Genomic DNA, 8,561 nt, shown 5'->3' with positions numbered 1-8,561 from the left:
TAAATGAATTTTCACCCTAATGATAAAAAAACGCATAGACTGATTGAACATTTCCATTAAGTCTAACTTAAAAGTTGAGATCTTTATTTTATTGAGAGATTAAAGCTAAAAGGTACTTTAAAAAGAGCAAGGGGGGCGGAAGATTGATAATTATGGGCTTATATTCATATGTTACCTATTGCATTAGTTACTATATTGAAATCAATTTTGATTAGAGATAACAGAAATATGAATACATAAATTTAGCCGCCCCAATCATCAATCTACGTCGCCCTCTTAGCGCTATTAGTTATGACTTTTTTAATGGTTTTACAACATCTTTGTCAGCGCACAGCACACATGCAGAAAGATAGTCATATCGCACTTAATAAGAATGAAAAATCTTCCATAAATTACCTGTCGTGTAGCTCTTAGCTGGTGTCAACAAATTCACAAGTTCTAGTAAAAAATGAAATGACAAATGCCAGCAGACATCAACTGGTTCTCACATTACGCAGAACAAATTTATGAAAAAAGTGACTATTGAGTTTGTACTCAATTGTACTCACGTAACCCCGTACAAATTTAGTCCAATGTCGAATATCGTGAATGCTCCATTGTCAAAAACAATGGATGAAATCTGTCAAACATCAATCCCATATCTTTTCGAGCTTTATAAATTAAATCTTCTTACTAAACCGACTGAAATAGCAGGAATCGTACGTTGTATGGGTAATTTCGACAAGTTGCATAGATTGGATTCCTCAAATGTAATTACTAAAAGAATCTTCAAGTATTTCTTGCATGTGAACAGAGATTAGACACGTTGTACTTGTGCTACAAGTAGGAAGTTTTATCTTGTTATTATCTTAATCTGTTGGAGTTATGGCTAGAGGCAAGACGTCAAATGTACTTTTGACTTGACGCTTGAAAAATTTAGATAGTGTTCACTTTGATGAAGCACGTATAAAAGTATTTAGCTATTTATGAATATTTGCTGTTTCCTGTTGTCAGACAACACAAGCAAATAAATGCAGGAAACCCAACAATCCGCTTCATATAACGTGAAGAAGCCCCGAAGTTTGTTGATCCAATCAATGTAATCGCTAATAAATAAATTTCGTTCATATTATAACACATTTCGGTTAAAGTAGTGAACTGTAATATACATTGTAATACCTTGATATTACTTACATTAAGTCAAACACATCAAACTACAACTTATGAGAGTCTTTTCTTGCGTGAAGAAAGAGAATAGAAAAAACATGTGTATAATGCTTGCATTTTACATGCTAAGTAACAGCTAAAAGTGACGCAAGTATTATGTTACAGTTAAACCCTTGTTAGCTTTCTGAGAGCTTGTAGTATTTTCAAATTTAAGCTACAAAGAACAGTGTTACTGTACTTGTCAGCTTAACTTGGAAACATGTTTGCCAACGTTGCATGTTTTGTTCAGCTTTCTGTTATGTAACGTGGTCTAAAGAAATAAAATTTTTCTGACAGATATGGATAGCAGAGTGTAAAGTTAATACTTGTGTTGTTCTCTTTAAGAGTATCTTAAACTGCTCACATCAACATATTTTTTGGCTGTCTATTTTGAGTTTTCGAGACTGCTGAAGGTGACTAGTTTGCGTTATCCTTCTCTATAAATGAATGAGATAAAACATTAACAGACATATTTTTTCGTTAAGTAAAAAGAACTTTAATTTATCTTTGATAAAGCTGTTTAAATAACTTAGCTAATTAGTTTTTCCTGCTTTTGATAAGAAACCAGACAAACTAAATTAGCTACTACGTGCTTGATGGCTTATCTAGGTCGTATTTTTCAGCTCTGTTTTGACTGCACTAAAGTTCAATCAGCATAAAAATTATGAAATCTTTCTTCTTTTTGCTTTACAATGACAAATAATAATAAGAATAGTAAGAAAGAAAACAAAAGTAGAGATTCCAACAATATAAACAATTGCAAAAGTGACATGGGCAGGCGATGAATCTACAAGAAGATCATCAAATATATGTTTAAACTTCAATGTAGAAATATTTTAACTTGAAGTGTTTTGAAAGAAAAGAAAATTTACCTTTTGAGGAAATGGTTTCTCTACATGAAGACCTTCTCTTCTTTTTTGATTTAACAGTCTGTGTTGGTAAAGCTTTTGGAATAAATTATAAAATGTCAATAGTAATTATTCCATCATGCATAGCTAATTACATATATATATAACTACTATATGATTTCGACTTGTAGAATAAAGCTTGTGTAGGCGATGTTGCTGCACGCCACTTACGTGACGTTGCTATTGCTAAAATCAAATGAAAATTTCGATACAGCTAAATTAGATAAATCAATTTGATAGAAAACTCAGCAATCATAATATAAAATTGAAAAGTATGTAGCTTAACATCAAATGTGCAAAAAAACTGTGTAAAGCTCAGTGATATCTGAATCCGTTTTATTCCCACTCAAAAACAGTTCAATCACAAAAGCCCTTATATGTACTTCAAAATCTATTACTGCGTGAGTTCTTCAAAACATATTACGCTATTTCTCAAGCTAAAACTTCAAGAAAATAACAGAAAATAGAAAAGAGTTACGTTTATAATGATTAGTGCAAACATAATGATTAGTGCAAACATATTACTATACGTCCGGCCACCCTTACTATCAGTCGAGACCATTCCAGACTGTCCACTGATCTGGCTATTGACCAATAAAATAAGCGTTTTTGACGTTTATAGACTCCTTTATCCGTCGAACCAGTCAAGCCACCCCGCTTATCAGTCGGTTATTCCAGGTCAATTAAAATTCAACTGATCTGGTTACCAACGATATCTTCATTGGATTAGTAATCAGTGTTCAATAATAAATAATGCGGGATTTTTATCACGAAGTAAATGCGATAAGAAAATAAGAATAATTAATGAATTTTTAATTAATATGAATAGGTAATTTTTGAATTTCAAACGTCAGTCGCGCGACGGATTTGACATACTCTAGATCCGACCCTGAATTCCATGTATAAGCAAATCTGAAAACATACAACAAACAATGATGCAGTGGCACCATAAGTCTACAATAAAGTAACTCATGTTTTAACTTTACCCTTCAGATATTTTCCTCCAGTCACTTGGTTGCGAAGGAGCCTTCATGTATGTGGGGACCAGAACTCTCCAAAGTGCATTACACGTATCGTAAACAAACTCACGAACTGTGCTAGCGCCACGACGATAAGCAAATGCTATAGACTGTGGGCTATCACCTGTAGCCAATCTTCTTAATGTGATTGCTAGTCTTTCAGCATGTCCAACTGCTTGCCTCATTTGAGTATCTTGCCTACGAAGCCTACGAAGAGATGGACCAACCAAAGCCAGCAGCTCATCAAATATTTGAGGGCTCATGCGAAAATACAGATTAAACGGCTCCTCATCGGTTCTTAGTTCTTGAACCAAGTGCAGAAAATCTCCTTGTACTCTCATTTGCCTGTTTATTGACGAGCCCATCATCTTTTCATTTTATTATTTTTTCCCGTTTTTCAACCTCTTCCAGCTCGTACAATATGCAAACAGATGCTAGTAACTTAGCCTGATGACTAGACGCCATGTTGATAGTCGCAACGTGGTCGCCATGCTCGTTTTTGCATGTGTGTGTTTCTGACGTTCAAGCGACAAACGCGTGCGCATCAATTCGCTTTAGTCCCGCGACCAAAGCGACTGCACAGTGTGTTTCAGTGTGTTGTAGAATTATGTTAGCGAGTATGGGGCCTAAGGAGTAGTACATTGAAACCCCCATCGGTTTGTTTAAAAATTTCATTGTCGAAAGAAAAAGCGCTTTTAATGCAGCAGTCAATAATAAGTTTTTTAAGAGTTCTTTTCTCAAGTTTAGTTAAAATTTGATTTTCTCAAAAATTTCTTTCCAAAAATATTTTTATTGCTCTGTTCAAAGGCACGTTGGTAAATAAAGATTCGACGTTAAACGAAACGAATTGATAGCCTTCAATAAATTTTTAGGAATAATGTGGATAGAGTTTACGTCAACAAACGAATCGTAAGAGTAAATTCATTAGAAGCGAGAGGATTGAGTAGTGTTGAGAGAATATTTCCTGGGTTATAGTGTGGTATGTTAGTACCACCCAATTCACACTTCCACACTTCCGTTGGAATGATGTAACATTCATATCAGTAGAGCGTCGGTTCTCTTGTAAATATAGTCTTGACGATGAACCTGTAACAAATTCAAAGTATAACTATTCAAATAAAAAATTGTCTTCTTTCCTTCCCAAATATTGAGTTAAAAATGAACTTTTTGTTCGGAGTAAGCTTTATTGTTTTTATTTTATCGTTACTTTGCGTGCGTTTTGGTTTATAACGTGTTTTTGGTTCATATGCGCGTTTTTGTTTACATCATTACTTTGCGAACAGCAACTGAATTCAATTACGTTACTACGTCGTTTAATGATCTGAAGCTAGCAAAAAAGTATTAAAAAGTCTATTTTATACCAATTGCTAAAGTTGGTCTAGTTGCATCGACTACACTAACAAAATCCGCTTTACTTACCTGTCTCGGTCCCGACCTTCACGGTCTCGACCATCACGATCCCGAACCTCACGATCCCTTTCTCGGCGACGATCATGTCTATCGCGATCTCTATCACGGCCACGGTCTCGTTCACGATCACGCCTTGAACGGTCACGATATTCACCACCACGATCACGTTCATTTCGCTCGCGATCCCTAAAAAAATAGTAAAATCCATTTTCAGGTCAATTTTAGGCGCTGTCTCATCCACCATGCAGGCATGAGTAGGCAGGGTCTTTCAATTCCAGAAGATTGCTTCAGAGTAAAAAGTGAAGTCTTGAGACATATGAAATGTTTATTGTCATTAAAATGAACTTCGCTTTATACCAACCCGAGCATTCGTGCAAATGTTTTTCATCACCAATAAAAATGCTAATAACAGAGCAAGAAATGTTAATAACAGAGCCCTCTATTACCAATACGATGAGCTACACCTTAATTTATTTTGCATTCGAATGGTAAATATCAAAGCCCAGAGAAGTGCTTTTAAAAGAGACCTCCTATACAAAGATAACACTGGTCAACAAAAAGAAACTTTTTAAAAGGTGTCTGATATTTTTTGACTGATTTACTATATTTTTGCTATGCTAAATCTAGAAATAACATTCATTTTGCTCTCGGAGGTCAAATTTTTTTGCAAATTTGAATTTAAAATTATGCGACTTTAGTTATATTTTTTTAAAACAATGTTTTCAAGATTTACATGTTTTCAAGATGTTTCAAAACAAAATGTCAGTTTTTATGATAAAATTGCAGTATTCCAAGAAAGAATCATGTACACTTCATGTACAGTACATGTAACTAAAAATGAAAACTTAATGTTTGCATTATTACGGTCTAAATGTTCGTTTTTTTTTATTGTTGTGAATGTTTTGGTGCTTGCACATCTCTTTTTAAATTCCAACAGTAGTCCATCATCACCATGTCCATCATCAACATGTCCATCATCAACTGCAGTCCATCATCAACATAATTCCATCATCACCATGTCCCACCTTTCTCTTAAGTCGTGGTGAAAGCGGTCTACTTGCTCATCGCTTAAAGAGCCAAGATTTTCGGGATCAATACCAGCTTTTAATTTTTCAGTTGACAAATTGGGGAAGGTTTTACAACGAAATAGAAAACACCGTCCATCTTTATCCAGAGTTTTAGTGAATTGCCTTATCAAACCGAACTTTATGTGCAGTGGAGAAAATAAAATGCGTCCCCTATCAACTAGAGGCTTGTTTATCACATTTTTTGCTCTACAACTTGCAAGCTCTTCACGTACTGGCCGTTCTTTTTTCACGTAATGATGAGTACGATCCCTACTATCCCAGAGGCATAAAAAGTATGGGTATTTGGTAAATCCAGACTGTTGACCAAGCAAGAAGTTGACCATTTTTAAGTCAACGCAAAACAGCCATTTATGTTGGTCATAAGAAATTTTTTCTAGGACGTACTTAATTGCTTCATGCTGTTCTTTTAATGTTGTCGAATGTGCCAATGGCACAGATGCAAATTGATTTCCATTGTGTAACAACACACATTTCAAGGACCTTTTGCTGCTGTCGATAAAATGTCGCCAGTCCTCTGATTTGTATTCAGGTACGCCGAGATGCTTCAGTAGCTCTAGTATGTCATTGCGATAGACTAATTCTTTTTCTTGAGCAAAATATCTTAAAAATTCCTGGTGCCTGGTACGGAAGAAACTTACCTTAACTTTACCATTTAGCATGTTCTTGTTCTTTAAACGAGATGCAAGAAGTTCGGCAGAGTCTTTTGGCAAATTTAAATCGCGAACAAGATCGTTTAGTTCGTTTTTGGAAAACACTTTTGGCTGCTCATCATTGTCATCGGGAAAGGATGCATCATCGGTAGTGGCATGTGAGCATCCTGGTTTAGTTTCTTCAATACTTGTATCTTCAAATACAAGTACGGGAATTTCTTCACTATAAGGAGTAGGGCGCATAGCTGACGGTAGATTGGGATACTCCAGTGTTGTGCGATTTTTTCTGTTAGTTCCCATGACATTGATAGCACAAAAGTAGCAATCGGTTGCATGACTCTCGCCAATCATGGGGATGCCAAAGTTCATGGACTTTTGCATGCCTTTGCTCCATTGACGGAGATGCTCTGTGCATCTTTTGCAAACCATGTGAGGTGCCCAACTTTTGTCTTGATCGCCGAGCTTCATGCCAAAATATGCATAGTAAACGCGCTTGATAAAGGTGGTGACAGTATTGCGATTTGGTGCAAGTGTGTATTTACCACAGAGCAAAAAATATCAGGCTTATTTTTATTATTTCTACTTTTTATTATTTTTTACTTACATTAATATGTTGGTGTGTTTTAACACGTTTTACAATTGAATTCCAGTATGGGCTAAATAAAGCCTTATTTTATCTTTAAATATCCCATAATAATCGCAAAACCTAAACTCCCTAATTGAAATTCAATCAAAAGTTGCTTATTCAAATGCTTTCTTCTTTTTATTGCTAGTGCTAAAAAATTTAAATTTGTTCAGATAATAGAACTTTAAAAGGTAAATGGTCAGTACTTCTGTTGTACCTTTCTCGGGTATTTAAAAGTTAAAAAATAGAAAATTAACGATAGCTTAAAATCTCGACCTGACCCAGCAAAAATAGTGTTATTTTTGGACTCAGCACATCAAAATTGTACAAAATCAGTTTACAAAACTGAGACACCAAATTTGCTGTTGACCAGTGTAATATAAGAAAGAGTATATAGGAAGCATAACGTTACGTCTTAACTCGCAAGGCACATTAAAACTTTATAAATGTAGTAATAGCCTTTAATAAAAGAAAACTAAAACTCGTCGGGAGTAATGAGATTACTGGGGAACTAAGTCAAGGCAGGATTATGCATATTTATGTTTTTGTCTCCAGTTTATGAATTTTTGAAATAGTTTGTCATATTAGAATATGGATGTTGACTATCGACTTAGTTCTATATGATTAGTCCAGCTTTTATTTTGCTTTAACACGCGGTAAAACAGGGACTGCGCAGCAAAATCAAATCTGGAGAGCCTGTTTTCCACTAGGCACGTGCAGTGAACTCCATATATATATATATATATGGAATGATAACTACAATACATTTTATAGATAAAAAGTTGAAGCCAAAGTCCTAGTCTCTTGCGCGGTTTGTACGTCAGTTCCAGTCCCTCAAAGTCGAATATTCACGCGGTTTGTACGTCAGTATCATTCCCCTGAGTGCCAAACATACACGGCCAATATAAATTTGAATACAAATTGCAAAAGCATAAACATATAAACAACATCACTACAAACAACACACTAGGCTAACTACTCGCAAAAGGCTATTTTTTACAGCTGAAACTTTACTACAGTGAGTTCGTTGTAACTTACAACTTGTAACGAGGAAAAGCCAACTGAAAATTACACTGTATACTAAAAAGACAATACAATAAGAAAATATGACGAGAAAATATTCAAGCATAAATTTTTCATTCGTCGGAAGGTAAATTTTCAAACGGTGTCAGACAGTGTTTGATCTTATTTCCGAAGAAAATCTATAACTCGCATTTTTGCTTTTTACAGAGCGATTGTATTTTTAGTCGATTTTGATAGTGCTTGAAATACTAAATGGTTGTCATCTCGATATCAAAAATGAATATCCTTATAGACTTTGCATGTCATTTTTTTGACTCTGAAGATGACTACCGCTAAGGTTGTCGAAACGTCAATCAACAACAACAAAAACAGTCCTTCTCAGGATTATACCAACCTGGACGATCTACATTTACAAACATGTAACGATACTCCCGGGTTCAAACCAAAGACTTTGATATGTTTTAAAGAAAAACCGCAGCGTAAGAGCAGATCGATCAAGTTCACCTCACCTTGTTTCTCGATTTATCACGAATCCCGTTGAGTCACCTGATTTTTTCAGGTCCTGAGGCGATTGCTTAAATTGTCCAGCAAAGTGCGAAGATCATATCTTCATTTAATAATACAACATAATTATAGTTGTTGTAGAGTTCATT

This window comes from Xenia sp. Carnegie-2017, unplaced genomic scaffold (genome assembly GCF_021976095.1).
Source record: "Xenia sp. Carnegie-2017 unplaced genomic scaffold, XeniaSp_v1 HiC_scaffold_24, whole genome shotgun sequence".
Classification (NCBI taxonomy): domain Eukaryota; kingdom Metazoa; phylum Cnidaria; class Anthozoa; order Malacalcyonacea; family Xeniidae; genus Xenia; species Xenia sp. Carnegie-2017.
This window is presented reverse-complemented; position numbering follows the sequence as displayed.